Source organism: Eschrichtius robustus, chromosome 10, assembly GCF_028021215.1.
Source record: "Eschrichtius robustus isolate mEscRob2 chromosome 10, mEscRob2.pri, whole genome shotgun sequence".
In the NCBI taxonomy this organism is placed as follows: Eukaryota; Metazoa; Chordata; class Mammalia; order Artiodactyla; family Eschrichtiidae; genus Eschrichtius; species Eschrichtius robustus.
Window position 1 is genome coordinate 35,938,787 of NC_090833.1, and position 13,399 is coordinate 35,952,185.

The 13,399-nt window shown below is 50.9% G+C and overlaps 1 protein-coding gene across 1 annotated transcript in view; it reads left to right on the plus strand.

Moving 5' to 3' along the window:
- PAX5 (paired box 5) overlaps window positions 1-13,399 on the plus strand; it is a 165,110-nt gene that overhangs the window by 11,781 nt on the left and 139,930 nt on the right. The gene's annotated exons all lie outside the window — the stretch shown is intronic.

A 13,399-nucleotide genomic window follows, 5' to 3' on the forward strand; every position in this document is an offset into this window, starting at 1 on the left:
ACTTAAGATCTGTAACTAGAAAATTGAGTCGGCCCAGCGGTGGATTGGCCTGTGGTGTCCATGCAGGAGCTGGGCCTGTGGCCTCTGTTAGGAGCTGTGGAGTACATGGGGGATGAGTCACAGCTTCTGGAACCTGCCTCACCTCTCCGCCCCCTCACCCCCCAACACTCAGAGCAGATGTGGGAAGTCTTTAACTCAGGGTTGCTGTACTGGGTACTGCAGGAGGCAGTGGGCCTACCATCTCTGTCGGTTTATGGCGTTGATGGTGTCATCTTTTCTCCCCTTGTCACCTGGACTCACAGCAGATGTGCCCAAGCAGGGGCCCGCTGTGTTTGATCATGTGGAGGGACGGGTATGTGAGGTTCCCTCAGAGGTTGAGGGATACAGGCAGAGAGTTTTGAAGAGAGAAAAACATTGACTTTGATGTTTACCATCAAACACACAGGTCCTGAACTGGGGGGACTGTGTCACTGTGTCTGTTGAGTGCTCTGTTGGCTTTCAGCCTCTGATCAGTGGTCACTGTTTAGCCTCTCAAGCTGCTTGAGAAGGTGTAAGAGTGGTCAGGATGTGAGTGTTGTTCATCTAGACTGCTCTGTGCTGGAAGATCCTTCCTGAAGGCTGTGACTCATTTGTGGTATTGACCTTTAAGAGGGACAGTGACAAATTGGGATGTGTCCAGATGGGTATAACCCGGATGGAGAGGTATTTGGAGAATACCTCAAGGCTCTAGGGATGTTTTGGTACCAAGAAGAGGAGAATGAGCAGGACTGGATTGTTGCCTTCAAATATTTGGAAGGCTGACATGGAAGGCAAGAGGAATGAGACTTTGCTGTGTGGCCTCAAAGGCCAGTGTGTGGCAGATGCAGAATAGATTTCAGCTCAGAGTAAAAAATAACTTTGTAAATATGCGAGTGGTCTACGGCCAAAGGGGGCTGCCTCAGGAGGTAGTGAGTGCCTTGTCACTAGAGGTATGTTAGTAGAGCCTAGGTAGCCATTTGCTGGGCTGCTGTATAAGACTATCAAGAATCAGATGCAGAATTGGATGATCTTTGAGATCCTTTCAGTTTTGGAATTTATGATTGAGCCCTGATCCCCAGAAAGACTTCGGAGGTGATCCAGTTTGTGGTCTGGATTCGATGGTCCTGAAAGCTTACAGGATTGGGAAGATTGAGAGACTCAAGCAACAAGCAGAGCCCCCGCCTGCCCCCTGCCCTGCATCACTGAGAGTGGGTGTGGCTGGGCAGAGACGTGGGCAGAAAAGGAACGAAATTGAGTCATTTGTTGAGACGTGGATGGATCTAGAGACTGTCATACAGAGTGAAGTAAGTCAGAAAGAGAAAAACAAATATCGTATATTAACGCATGTATGTGGAACCTAGAAAAATGGTACAGATGAGCCCGTTTGCAGGGCAAAAGTTGAGACACAGATGTAGAGAACAGACATATGGACACCAAGGGGGGAAAACTGTGGTGGGGTGGGGATGGTGGTGTGCTGAATTGGGCGATTGGGATTGACATGTATACAATGATTTGTATAAAATTGATGACTAATAAGAACCTACAGTATAAACAAACAAACAAAAAAAACATAATGAAACTTGGAAATTCTAAGTTCTAGAACAAAAGATGAAATTAAAATCTCTATTATGAAAAGGAATCTGGCAAATTTCAGTCTGGCCCCTGGGGCCTTTATACGACGGGCAGAAGCGTAATATATAAAAGATAGTAAATCAAGTTGAACTTGGTGTTTCTCAGATTTTAGTTGTTTGTTTTTAACCCTTAAGACTAAACTCTCCAAGTGGTTGTTTAAATTACCATAGTAGGATTAATAGGCATAGTTGTGCAGGAAAAGGAGAATTTTCTGCTTCTGAAATGTGCATATTTCACAGGTTATATACTTTCATGTGCCAAGATACATTAAAATTTTACTTGTTTAGGAATAGCTCCATTTTTAAGCTTCCAAAATAGATCAGCTGAAATGATACACATGTTGCACATAAATATTGGAAGGGTTGAGAGAGTCAACATTATTCTTGCCTTGTGGAGACTAGACACAGTGGATTTCCATGTTGTACATAGTCCTGAGTCTTTGTGGTTCCAAAACACACCCACTTTATAGGATGTGTTATAAATACATTGCTCCTCAAAATAATCACTTAACATTTGATTGTTATTAAAATACTGAAAAAAAAAAAAAAAAAAAAAGAAGTGCCCTTGCTCACATCAGCAAACTGCCTGGGAGCAGTACAGTGTGGTGCTCCCTACTGCCCTTTCCCATCCTCCCTCTATAGCTCCCTGCATCCTTGCATTGGCTTCAGGAGGAGCTGAAGAGGCAGAGATTGCCACCCCCTTTTTATAGGGGAGGAAACCAAGGCCCCAGGGAGTTCCATGATGTTGGCAAAGCCACAGGGCTGGTATGGCCAGGCGGTGGGGTGGGGTGGGAAGGAGTGGAGAGAGCCCCCCCCTGAGGCCTCAGCTCCCTGGCATTGTCCAGCCACCTGCTGCTCCTCAGCCCCTCCAGAGTGATGCTTGGAGGTGGAGCAGCCTGGGGCTGGGCAGAGCCTGGAGGGTTTCAAGCAGAAGGGCGTGGTCAGCAGGCTGGATGCTGCCAAGAGTGCGGTGAGAAAGTAAGAACTAGCCACTGGGGAAACGCAGGGGAGATGCTGGTGCGCTGGATGCCGGCCCGTTGAGGCTGCAGACCGTGGCACCATTTTCCTCAGGAGCCGTCAGCAGCCTGAGGCAAGGGCCATGGGGCAAGAGAGGCAATAGAGGGCCAAGAGGAAGACAGCTGAGGGTCCCCACCCCCATTTTTCAGATGAGGTGACTGAGGTTCTGCAGGGTGGAGTTCCTTGCTCAGCTCTGGTTCACAGTCATCTTCCACTTGGACTCGGGTTTTACCCTGTGGGCATGGGCTCAGGGCAGGGATGGGTGGTGGGAGAGTTCCGTCACAGAGGACCTGCCCTCTAGACCTTGCAGGCCAGTGGGCAAGATTGACAACCCAAAATCCCTCTGATGGGCAGTGTGTGGGATGATGCTGTGCTGGGAGGATGGCACCAGAGTGGGAGGGCAGGGCAGGGCAGGGAAGGGCCAACATTGACCAAAAGGATCTGGTAAGGGCTCTCATAGGAAGTGGCACTTTATAAAGGGAAAAATATTTTACACGGCTTGTTTTTAAACTTAAATGAATTAAAATCAGATAAAATTAAAATTTTAGTTCCTCAGTTGCACTAGACACATTTCAAGGGCTCAGTAGCCACATGTGCCCAGTGGCTACTGTTGGATAACATGGCTTGAATACAAATGCTTGGCACATAGTGGGTGCTCAATAAATGCTTCTCCGTAGAATGGGTTGGTCACGTGCCTGTAGAGGGTTCACAATTAGTGAGGATAGTGGTGGTGGGGAGAATCTCTAGTCTCCTCAACTAGAAGTGTTTCTCTTGGTATTTTTGGCTTCCGTGGAAAGCTCTATTTGAGTAAAGAGTTCTGTAGCAAAAACAAACAAGTTAAAACACTGTTAGACCAGTGGATTGCCAAGGGCCCTTTTAGTCTAGAAATTCTAGGATTCTCCTTGGGATATGTGCCTCCAATACCAGCCTTGGGGATGTGGCCACTGTGTCCAAATCTCAGATGAACGGTTCTGCGGTTGAGGCAGCAGATAAGGTGCGTGGGGCCTCTGAGGGCAGAGCTGGGGCTGGTTAAAGGAAGCTACAGGGAGGAAGATCATGGCTCAGTGCAAGGAACAGCTTTCAGACAACACCCAGGCTGGGCCAAGGTTAGAAGCATTAGCTTAGAAAGGTAGTGAGCTCCCTGTCATTGGAGGTATGAGCAGGGGTGAAGGGCAGAAGAGTCAAAGAAGGCATTTTGGTTTAGACTCCACGACTTTTTTAAAAATTAAATTTATTTATTTATTTTTGGCTGTGTTGGGTCTTTGTTGCTGCGCGCAGGCTTTCTCTAGTTGCGGTGAGCAGGGGCTACTTCGTTCTGGTGCGCTGGCTTCTCACTGCGGTGGCTTTTGTTGCGGAGCACGGGCTCTAGGCACGTGGGCTTCAGTAGTTGCAGCACGCGGGCTCAGGAGTTGTGGCTCGCGGGCTCTAGAGCGCATGCTCAGTAGTTGTGGTGCACGGGCTTAGTTGCTCCGCAGCATGTGGGATCTTCCCAGACCAGGGCTCAAACCCGTGTCCCCTGCATTGGCAGGCGGATTCTTAACCAGTGCACCACCAGGGAAGTCTCTGGACTCCATGACTTTTGAGGCCTGTTACAATCTGGGGGACAAGTGCTTCTGTGACTGCCTGGCATCTGGAAGTGCTTCTGCCTACTTGTTTTCCCTCCTGCTGCCTGACTCTGAGTCCGCCATCATGTGGGCTTGACTGGGCGGGGCCGCATCGCCTGTGTTTCTACCCCCAGCCTGGCCCCTTGGCACAGGGCCTGGTGCCCAGAGGGCTCAGGAGGCTTGTGGATGGTGAGAGTCAGGCTGGGGTGCTGCCCAGGCGTGAGAGGCAGCTTCGTCTCTTGATTGGGCTGTCCTGAGAGCGTCCGTGGAGAAAGCTGTGGCATGGGTCTAAGGAATCCTGCGGGGCTAGGGGGACAGAGCCCGGGCAGTGCCTCCCTCCCCGGAAGGCCCAGAGGAGGTCGTGGCGGGGCTGGACTTGGCGGAGTAGGCAGAGCTGTGAATAGCGGCCATGGGTGAAAGGGCAGCCCCAGACCCTCTGTTCCTTTCTGGGCCTTTGATCTCTGGTGGGGCCTCCTTCCGCCGTCTCCAGGGCCCCCATTCAGGTCCCCTTGACCTCCCCCTCCCTTCATCCCGCCAGTTTGAAAGGCCCTCAACACACCGAGGTCAGCCGAGTGCGAATGCCTTTCACTAGCTCAGAAAGCTGGCCAATCCAGCACCAGTGTGGAAGCTTCTTTGGGGGCAGTGGAGGGTACATTGCAGGTGGAATTTCTGGGCTCTGGACTGCCCTCTGCCTGCAGAGGGCACAGGAAGGGGCCTGTCCTTTTCAAAAGATGCCAAGTCCAGTAAGACCCTCATGGGGAAGTTTGGGGGCATTTAGCGGGGGCTCCTGTCATGACTATGTCCATCCCTCTTTCTGGAGGTGCCTGTCTCCTCTCTGTCTTTGTGTCTCTCCCTGTGTCTTTTGTTTGGGGGTACATCTCATCCAGCACCCTCTGCCTCTGTTTATATCCTGTTTATCGAGACTTCCTCTGTGTCTGCTTCTGTCTGCTGTTCCAACTCTCACTCTCTTTCTTTTTCTCATATTCACTCTCTTCTCTTTCTCTCTCTCTCATGTGCACTCACCCACTCTCTCTCTTTTCTTGTATTGGCTCTTGCTCTCTCTTACCAGCTCCCCCCTCCCCTTCTCCCAGGCTGGGAGCCTCAGCTCAGCCCTGCCCTGCAGACCTCCATGGGAGTCATCTTGGGGAGGGAAGGGGTTTCAGAAGTTCACAGACCATGCGGGGCCCCAGGGACCCTCTGACCTTGGGCAGGCCCTGGCCTTCCTCTCCTAGGACCCTCTTCTTTTACTGACACTCAGACTCTGTTGCTCCCGGACTCAGGACCGAAGGCAGCCAGCTGGAGCAGGAGATGCAGAGACTGCTCTCAGATTTCCCAGCAGGGACTGGGGTGTGTGGAAAAGCTCAGGATTCCTGAGTCAGGTGGGAGTTGTAGGCACCCTTGCGGCACCACCATTCCACAGATCAGTGATCTCTGGAGAACCCCAAATAACGTGAGGTGTTGAGGCAAGGACCCAGGCTCACAGGCCAGCGACCAACTGGTTCGAGGACTCTGTGTGGTGAAATCTTTGGCAAGTTACTTAGTCTCTCGGAGCCTGCATTTTGCCATCGGAAAGTAGAGGGGGCACAAGTTTTGGGCGTTATTGTGAGGATAAAATGAAGTCGTTCTGGCAAAGGGTTTAGCTCCAGGGCCTGGTGGTCCTAAGTATTTAATAAATGGCCCCTGAAGGAGACCGGGGCTTGAGCGTGTGAGGCCGGTCCAGGCTGAGGGCTAGCAGGCTCCCGCTGCAGCTCTGTTTGGCAGCTGAAACTGGCTGATCCCCCCCTGCCCCCCTCCCTGACTTCCTGTTTGTAACAGTCAGCCTCTCTGGGCGCCAAGACTGAACAACAGCGCCCCCAGGTGTCAGCTGCAAAGGGAAGGGCCCCCGGCTTTCCTTTGCTTCCTTTTCCTTCAGGACCTTCACTTCAACCCCTTGATGGAAGAATAAAAGGGTTAAGCCTCAGTTTTCCATGAAGTGAGGTCTTGGGTACACAAGGTGGTGGAGACCTCCAGGATGGAGGGCAGAAGGCAGAATACTTGGACCTGGGAGGGCTGGGCCTCTAGGGGTTTGGGGTCACCACCTTGGTTTTCACAAGCCCTTGTCGGAGCTGGAAGGGCCTTGGAGAGCATCTGGGACGTGTCACCTTGTCATTATTCAGATGGGAAAACAGGCTTGGAGAAAAGAAGGGGTCTGACCAGTAAAAATGGCATTTCACATGGTAAAAACCCAGAAAACCTAGAGGGACAGACGGACTCCTCAGAACATCCTTGATATCCTACTGCCATTTGACAGGCCAAATCTTAGTTTCTTACCTCCCCTCCTTTCCTCCATTCTCCTAGGCCCATCTGCTGCCCCCACTGTTGAAAGCCATGAGCAACCCTGACCTGACCCCATCAGCCCATCACCCCTGGGCCTCAACTCTTGACAGTGAGCCCTGACCTTCCCTCCCTGGCCTCCCATTCCTCCTCCCCATCCCTTCTGTGCTTCCGGTCGCCGCACAGTCTCTGAGCTCTCCTGTCTCTGGGCCATTATCCAGGCAAAGCCCTCCACCTGGAATGCTGTCCTTGAGGCTGGTCTGTTGACCTGGCCTGGTTTCCAGAGCCAGTCCACTCCCTGGGGGATTTTCAGTGTTGGGCCATTGGTCCCTCACAACTGGCTGAGGCCCTTGGATTCATCCCAGGCCAGCATGGAGCTTTGGAGACCAGACAGACTCTGCAGAGAGAGAAGGAAATGACCACCACTTTGTCTTGGTCTCTCCTGGGGCTTCAGCAGGGCAGGTTCCCTCCCTGCCCTCCACAGGGTGTCCCCTGAATGTACCCTCAGGCTGGACATGTAGGGGGCCCTTCCCTGAGTTCTTTTTTTGTCTGGGCAGGGGCCCAGACCAACATACTTGCTCAGAGGGCATCACTTTGAATCTGATTGCCAGCCTTCTGGTCATGCTTTACTTGGCTTGTCCTGTATTTAAAATGATTTTGAGTTAGTTACCAACATTTAAAAATAAGGAGATTTCCCATCTGGATGTCTAGCCTTTCTTGGAAAAAAAAAATCAGATCTTGTGACACTGGGCAGGCTTTCCTACCCCCAGTCTGGGGCTGCTGGGCCTGTGATTCTCAGACTGCTCTGTACTCACCTTGTTCACGGCGTTTGTGCTCTATTTCTCTCTACCTGAATGCCTTTGAGCTTCTGGAGTCCTAGTATGGACTCTGAAGAACAAGTCTGGTTGAGTCCAGCCTGTGGCAGCTAAAGCCTATGGGAGGCAGGGCCCTGATCGAGCTGGATGGGGCTGTGTGTGTGTGTGTGTGTGCGTGCGTGTGTGTGTGTGTGTGTGCGCGCGCGCGCATGCGCGCACACCCGCGGGTGCGTGCATGCGGTCAGGGAACTGGGCAGTCAGCCTCTCAGGCCGGAGGTAGGTGAGGGAGGGAAGGCAGTAGGGCAGGGCCAAGCAGCCCCACCCCTTAGCAGCCCAGAAGAACAGTGAGACGGTGGTCATTCAGTTCACACCTGCCAGATGGGTGGTCCAGGCATGGGAGCGCTTAGTGGCAGTGATGCTAAGGACCCATCTCCCAGCCTGGCTGGCCGCTCTCCCGTCCTTCCGGCCTTGCAGTCATTGGCACCTCAGCCAGGCAGACAAGTGTCCGAGGCTTCCTTGGTAAAGCAGGGGACTTGAGGCCAGGTGGTCAATCAGAGGGGCTCCTTGGGCCTTTCCCTGGTGCCTAGGGTCTGTCCCTTGGGCGGGGGGTCAGGTTTCAGTTCCTCCTGGCCCCTAGGTCCCTGAGTTTCACTTTGATTCAGTGAGTAAGAGCCCTCGTGAGAGCCAACACCCTCCCCCCACCCCTGTTGTTTGCACACCTGCTTCACCCAGGCTTCCTCCACCCCTCCCCCACCAGCTTTTCCCACGGGACTGTGCACTGGTGTCCCAGAGAGCCCTGGGGGACGTAAAGAGCAGGGGCCACAGTGTGAGTCGGCTCTGGGGTCAACCAGGAGAGCTGTGCGGTCTCATCCATGGGGGGCAGGCCCCCTGCCAGGGCCGCCTGGAGCTCAAGGTGGAGTGGACTTGGCTTTCTTCCCCACTCCGCATGCCCTGGTGCCCTGTGGGGCAGAGAATCCCATGGTCCTTTCTCTGTCTTTGGAATATGGTTAATCCTTGGCTGCAGAATCTGCAGTTCAGGACTTTGCAACACTCCAAGTACTAGAGGCTCATGAGGCAGGGGAGGGAACCCAGAGGAGGGAGCCTGGGGCTCTGGGTTCCAGTCCTCAGTCTGTGGCTGACTTGCTGGTGACCTTGGAGAAATCCCTTTCTCTCTCTGGGCCTCAGTTTCCTCATCTAAAACATGGGATCAAGGTTCTCTTTGGTACCAAGATTCTGAGCTTCTCCTGGTCCCATCTCAAGTCCTCTTGGCATTATTTTAAACAAGTGGTTCTCAGACTTTCAGTCTTGCAACCCTTTTAAACTCTTAAAAATGATCAAGGACCTCAAGGAGCTTTTGAATTTATGTGGGTTAATTAAAATGGACAAAATTTTAAAATATTTATTAATGTATTAAAAATAGCAGTAATAAATAACATAAATAATGTGTTGTTTGAAATAAGAAAGGACTGTATTTTCCAAGCCAAAACATTTAGAGTGACATTGCTTTATGATTCTGCAAATCTCTTTAGTGTCTGGCTTAATAGAAGACAGCTGGGTTCTCATATCTGCTTCTGTATCCAATCTGTTGTGATATCACACATCTTAGAACCTCTGGAAAACGCCACTGTATACTTGGAAAAGCATCAGAGTGAAGAAGGCCAAGAACAACTTTGTATGATTATGAAAATAGCTTTGACCTCACAGACCCCTTGGAAGGGTCTTGGGGATCACTCAAAGGGTCCCTGGACTGGACTTTGAGGATCTCTGCTTCAGGCTGCTGCAGACTCTGAGCTTACTTATCACTCGCACAGAGAGGGAGAGCAGTTAAGTGGTTTTCATTAAAAGAAAGGTGCCATCAGTTTCTCCTGAAGGCAGTGGGAACCATGGCAGGCTTCTGAGCTGGGGAGGGAGTGACAAGACACGCTGGGCTTTGGAAACCGTTCTTTAGCAGATTAGGGTGTGCAGGGCTTCTGGGTCCTCTCCCAAGCTTGAACTTCCACAGAACGGCACAGCTACGGAGGCTCCTTTCACTTCCAGTGGAATATCATAGGGTTTGAGGTCTGAACTCCGTCCAGCAGGCTTCCTTTGGGGCCAACAACAGCTTCCTAGTGCTCCCTAAGAGCCCAGGGAGTGGGCGTTTGGGGACCCAGCCACCTCTCCCCATCCCAGCTCAGCTCTGCAGTTGTTCAGGGCAGGCCCGTGAGACCCCCACCCAGCGCATAGTTTTGGTGGGGAAAACCCCAGCAAATAATGTTGATTTGGAATGAAACAAAATAAAATGAAATAAAGAAGTAGGTTTGGTGTTTATCTTGACTCCTGGCCTTTGAGGAAAAGCAGGTGTGAAAGGCAATTGAAAAAAAGGGAGATTTTTGTTCTGATTCCACCGGGGCTTCTGAGTTTTTCCAGAATGTCAGTGGTTGGTCACGTGTGTGTGTGTGAGTGTGTGTGTGTGTGTGTGTGTGTGTAATTTCATTTTGAAATTTCCAGTTTTCATTTTCATTGGTACAAGTTTATCATTTGCATTAGTCCTTCCTTGGACTGATGGACTAAAATGGAGGAGAGGAAGAAAAAGAGAATTTCCTAAGGTCATTTAGGAAGACTTGAAAGATGCTGGAGGAGATATGCTCATAGTGAGATGAACTGAGCTATGAGAGGAAACAGAGAGAAAGGCATGGCCCCTAGAGAGACTAGAAAAGAGGACGGTAAAAAGCGACAAAGGGGTCAGACTCTTCCCAGCACCAGCCACCAGGTGGCACCATCGACCCAAGACAGCTTAGTTGCTGTCCAGGGTTAGGGACAAGAGGGGTTACAGGACAGTGTGTACTGACCATTTCCGAGCTTGGTATGCTTGTAACTCGGTGGGGGGCAGCAGTGCCCAGGTAGGCTGACCATTTGCCTGAGTTTCACTTCTCTGCCAGCATTTAGTCACAGCAGTGGGAGGCTGGGCCATTGCTGTTGGGGATCAGTCCCGTCCTTCCTCACCTCCATGGTGCAGATATTTTAATACAAACCTTTATGGGAGTCAAGTCCTCAGTTCTAGTCTAAGCTTTTACTTGCTGGCTGTGTGACCTTGGGCAAGTCACTTCTCTCTGAGTCTTGTTTTCCTTTTGTTAAAATGTGGATATTTGAACAGATGACTTAAGGGATCTTTTGGGCTCTGACATTCTGTGGTGTGCCAGAGAGAGCACTGGAGTTGGAGTTAAATTCAGGATCTTTCTCCATTGGCTGTGTGACCTTGGGCAGCTCACTTCCCATCTGTGGGGATTGCAGTAACATCTCCCTCACAGTCTGTTATATGAAATAGCAGGTTGGAAAATGCTTTGAAATCTCTTTTGGTGCTGTAGGAGAGGGAGGGGTTGCTATTTATTTTTTTTCCAGGCAACTTAGGTTAGCCAGAAGCAGGCCTTCTACCATCCTCACAGCTCAGAAAGTTTGTGCCTCTGCCTGTGACCACAAATCAAAGCCTATGGTAGGTGTTTTCTCAAGGTCACTGCATCTCTGTCCTAACTATCTCATGAATCTGCTCCTTTTTTTTGGTCCCCACTGCTACTGCCTTGGTCCAAGCACCCTCTCTTCTCCTTTGGACTATTGCTGTAGCCTCCTAGTGGGTCCCCACCTCCAATGTCACTGACTTCTCCAAACAGTCCACCTTCTGCATAGCAGCCCCAGGGGCACTTCCGAAATACAGTTTGGATCAGTGACTCACCTGAAGGGTTTTCACCCTTCAAATCTGCCCATTGTTCTCAGAAATCATCTAAACTTCTTAACAAGGCTGCTAGGCCTTCTGTGGTCAGACCCGTGCCCATCTCATGAGCCTCGTCTCTCACCACCCTCCTCTTTTCATGCTCACCCCAGTCATACCAAACCTCATTCCATCCCTTGAGCACCACTTGTTCTTTCCTGCTGGCAGCCTAAGGGTTATATGCACGGGTTGTAGTCAGGCAACCTGGGTTCTGGTGCTGACTCCACCAATGCCTACTTGTGTGACGTTGGGCAAGTTATTTGACCTCAGTTTCCCTCTTTGTAAAACAAGGGCACCCATTGTGCCTACGATTGGGTTGTTACGTGGATTGAATGAGGTAATGCATGCACAGTGCCCTGGAGGACCCCGATGCATGATATGTGCTCTATAAAGGATGCCTTTTATGGTAAGGTGTTCCCACCGCCTGGAAACTGCCCCCCTTCTCCATCCTACCATTTACTCAGCTGACGTTCTACAACTTCAGGATCCAGCTCATGTCACTTCCTAAAAGTGAAGGCTTCCCTGAGGGTCCCTCCTAACTGTCAGCTCCCCTGGGCCCACCTGCAGCACCCAGAGCCTGCCTGTTGACAAAAGTATCACATTTGTCACTCATCTCTCTTCCCTGTGAGACTGGGAGCCCTGTGCAGGCGGGACTAGTGTCTGTAGTGGTCACCATTGTGGCCCTAGTGCCCAGCACAGGGCTGGTTCTTGGTAACAGATATGTACTGAATAGGGACTGATGTCACAGAAGCCGGGAGCCCATCTGGTCCGTAGGTGCAGGCTGCTGAGTAGAACCCAGAGCCTTACACATCAAAGGCTTCTTCCTTTCACTCCTGCCTGACTCCATCGTCTCCATCCTCCAGCGCTGCTGTCTGGCTCCACAGAAAGGATTTCATGACAACCATTCGAGAGGGGGAGGGAGCTCTCCCGTGGTCTAAACACACACACGCGCGCACACACACACACACACGCGCGCGCACACACACACACGTGCATAGCTCTGCATGCTGGTGCCTAGGGCCCTTGTTCTGCCTGCCTTACGTAAGCATATGCTCCAGGTGTATATAGATCACAGCCTCAAATGGGAACTGTGACTCTAATGGTTAGCATTTACTGAGTGTTTGCCATATATATTTTAAACTATTAATGCATTTAATACCGCCACTGTACCAGGTGAAGCTCTTATCATCCCCATTTTATAGAGTTTCAGAGAGAGATCCAGGAAATTGCCCAAGGTCACACAGCTCCACAGCGGCACTATTGGGACCAGCCCCTGGGCAGCTGGCTTCCAGAGTAGCCTTACCTGCCACCCTGGTCTGCCTCTCACAGAGTGTTGCACAGGATGGCATCAGTGGGAATGTCCTCAGCTCTCTCCAAAAGGGGGCTTTGAGCCCACCTTGTATTTCAGTTCTACCATCCCCATCACCCTGCCAGGCTGAGCTCAGGGCGACCTTGGTGGAGAGCCCGCTTCCTCACTCAGGTACTCAGCCATTTCTGAGGCTTCCCCTGACACTGCTATGCATGCTTCCCTGTCACATCCTCCAGTTGGTCACCTTCAAGTGCAGTTGGCTGATCACATATGGACTTCACACCACAGCAGGGTAGCACAGTGGGTGGATTGGAGTTCGAGCCCAGCCCTGCCACTTACTAGCTGTGCGAGCTTTGACAAGGGCCTGAACTTCTCTGAGCTTCAGTTTCCTCATCTGTCAAAAGGGGATAATAATTCCTGCAATTCCTGGTAATTAAAAAACATTATCTATAGTATTTTGATCAGCTCTGGCACATGGCACATTTTAAGAATATTTAACTCATCAGAGCAGAGTTTTTACCCTGAATCCAAATTCCTCAAGAAGACCTTCTTAAGAACTTTCTAAATTCCCAGCTCTTTTGTTTTCTCTTTCTCTTGCAGGATCTTAGTTCCCCGACCAGGGATCGAACCTGGGCCACGGCAGTGAAAGTGCCGAGTCCTAACCACTGGACCGCCAGGGAATTCCCATTTTTCTCTCTTTTTTAAATGATTATTTTATTTATATTGCTAAGTCTAATGATAGGATTATTCAGGCTAGGGTCAGAAGGAAAAGATGTACGCACCAGAATTTACATTGGCAGAATTTTAGCTCCACTTTTTCTCAGAAACAAACAATTCGAGTTGTAGCTGAGGGCAGCTTGCAGAGGCAGGATGAGCCCGTCACAGGGTGGAGAGGCTGGGTTCCTGGCTCCAGTTCACCACTATCTTGCTGTGTGGTCTCAGTCAGGTCC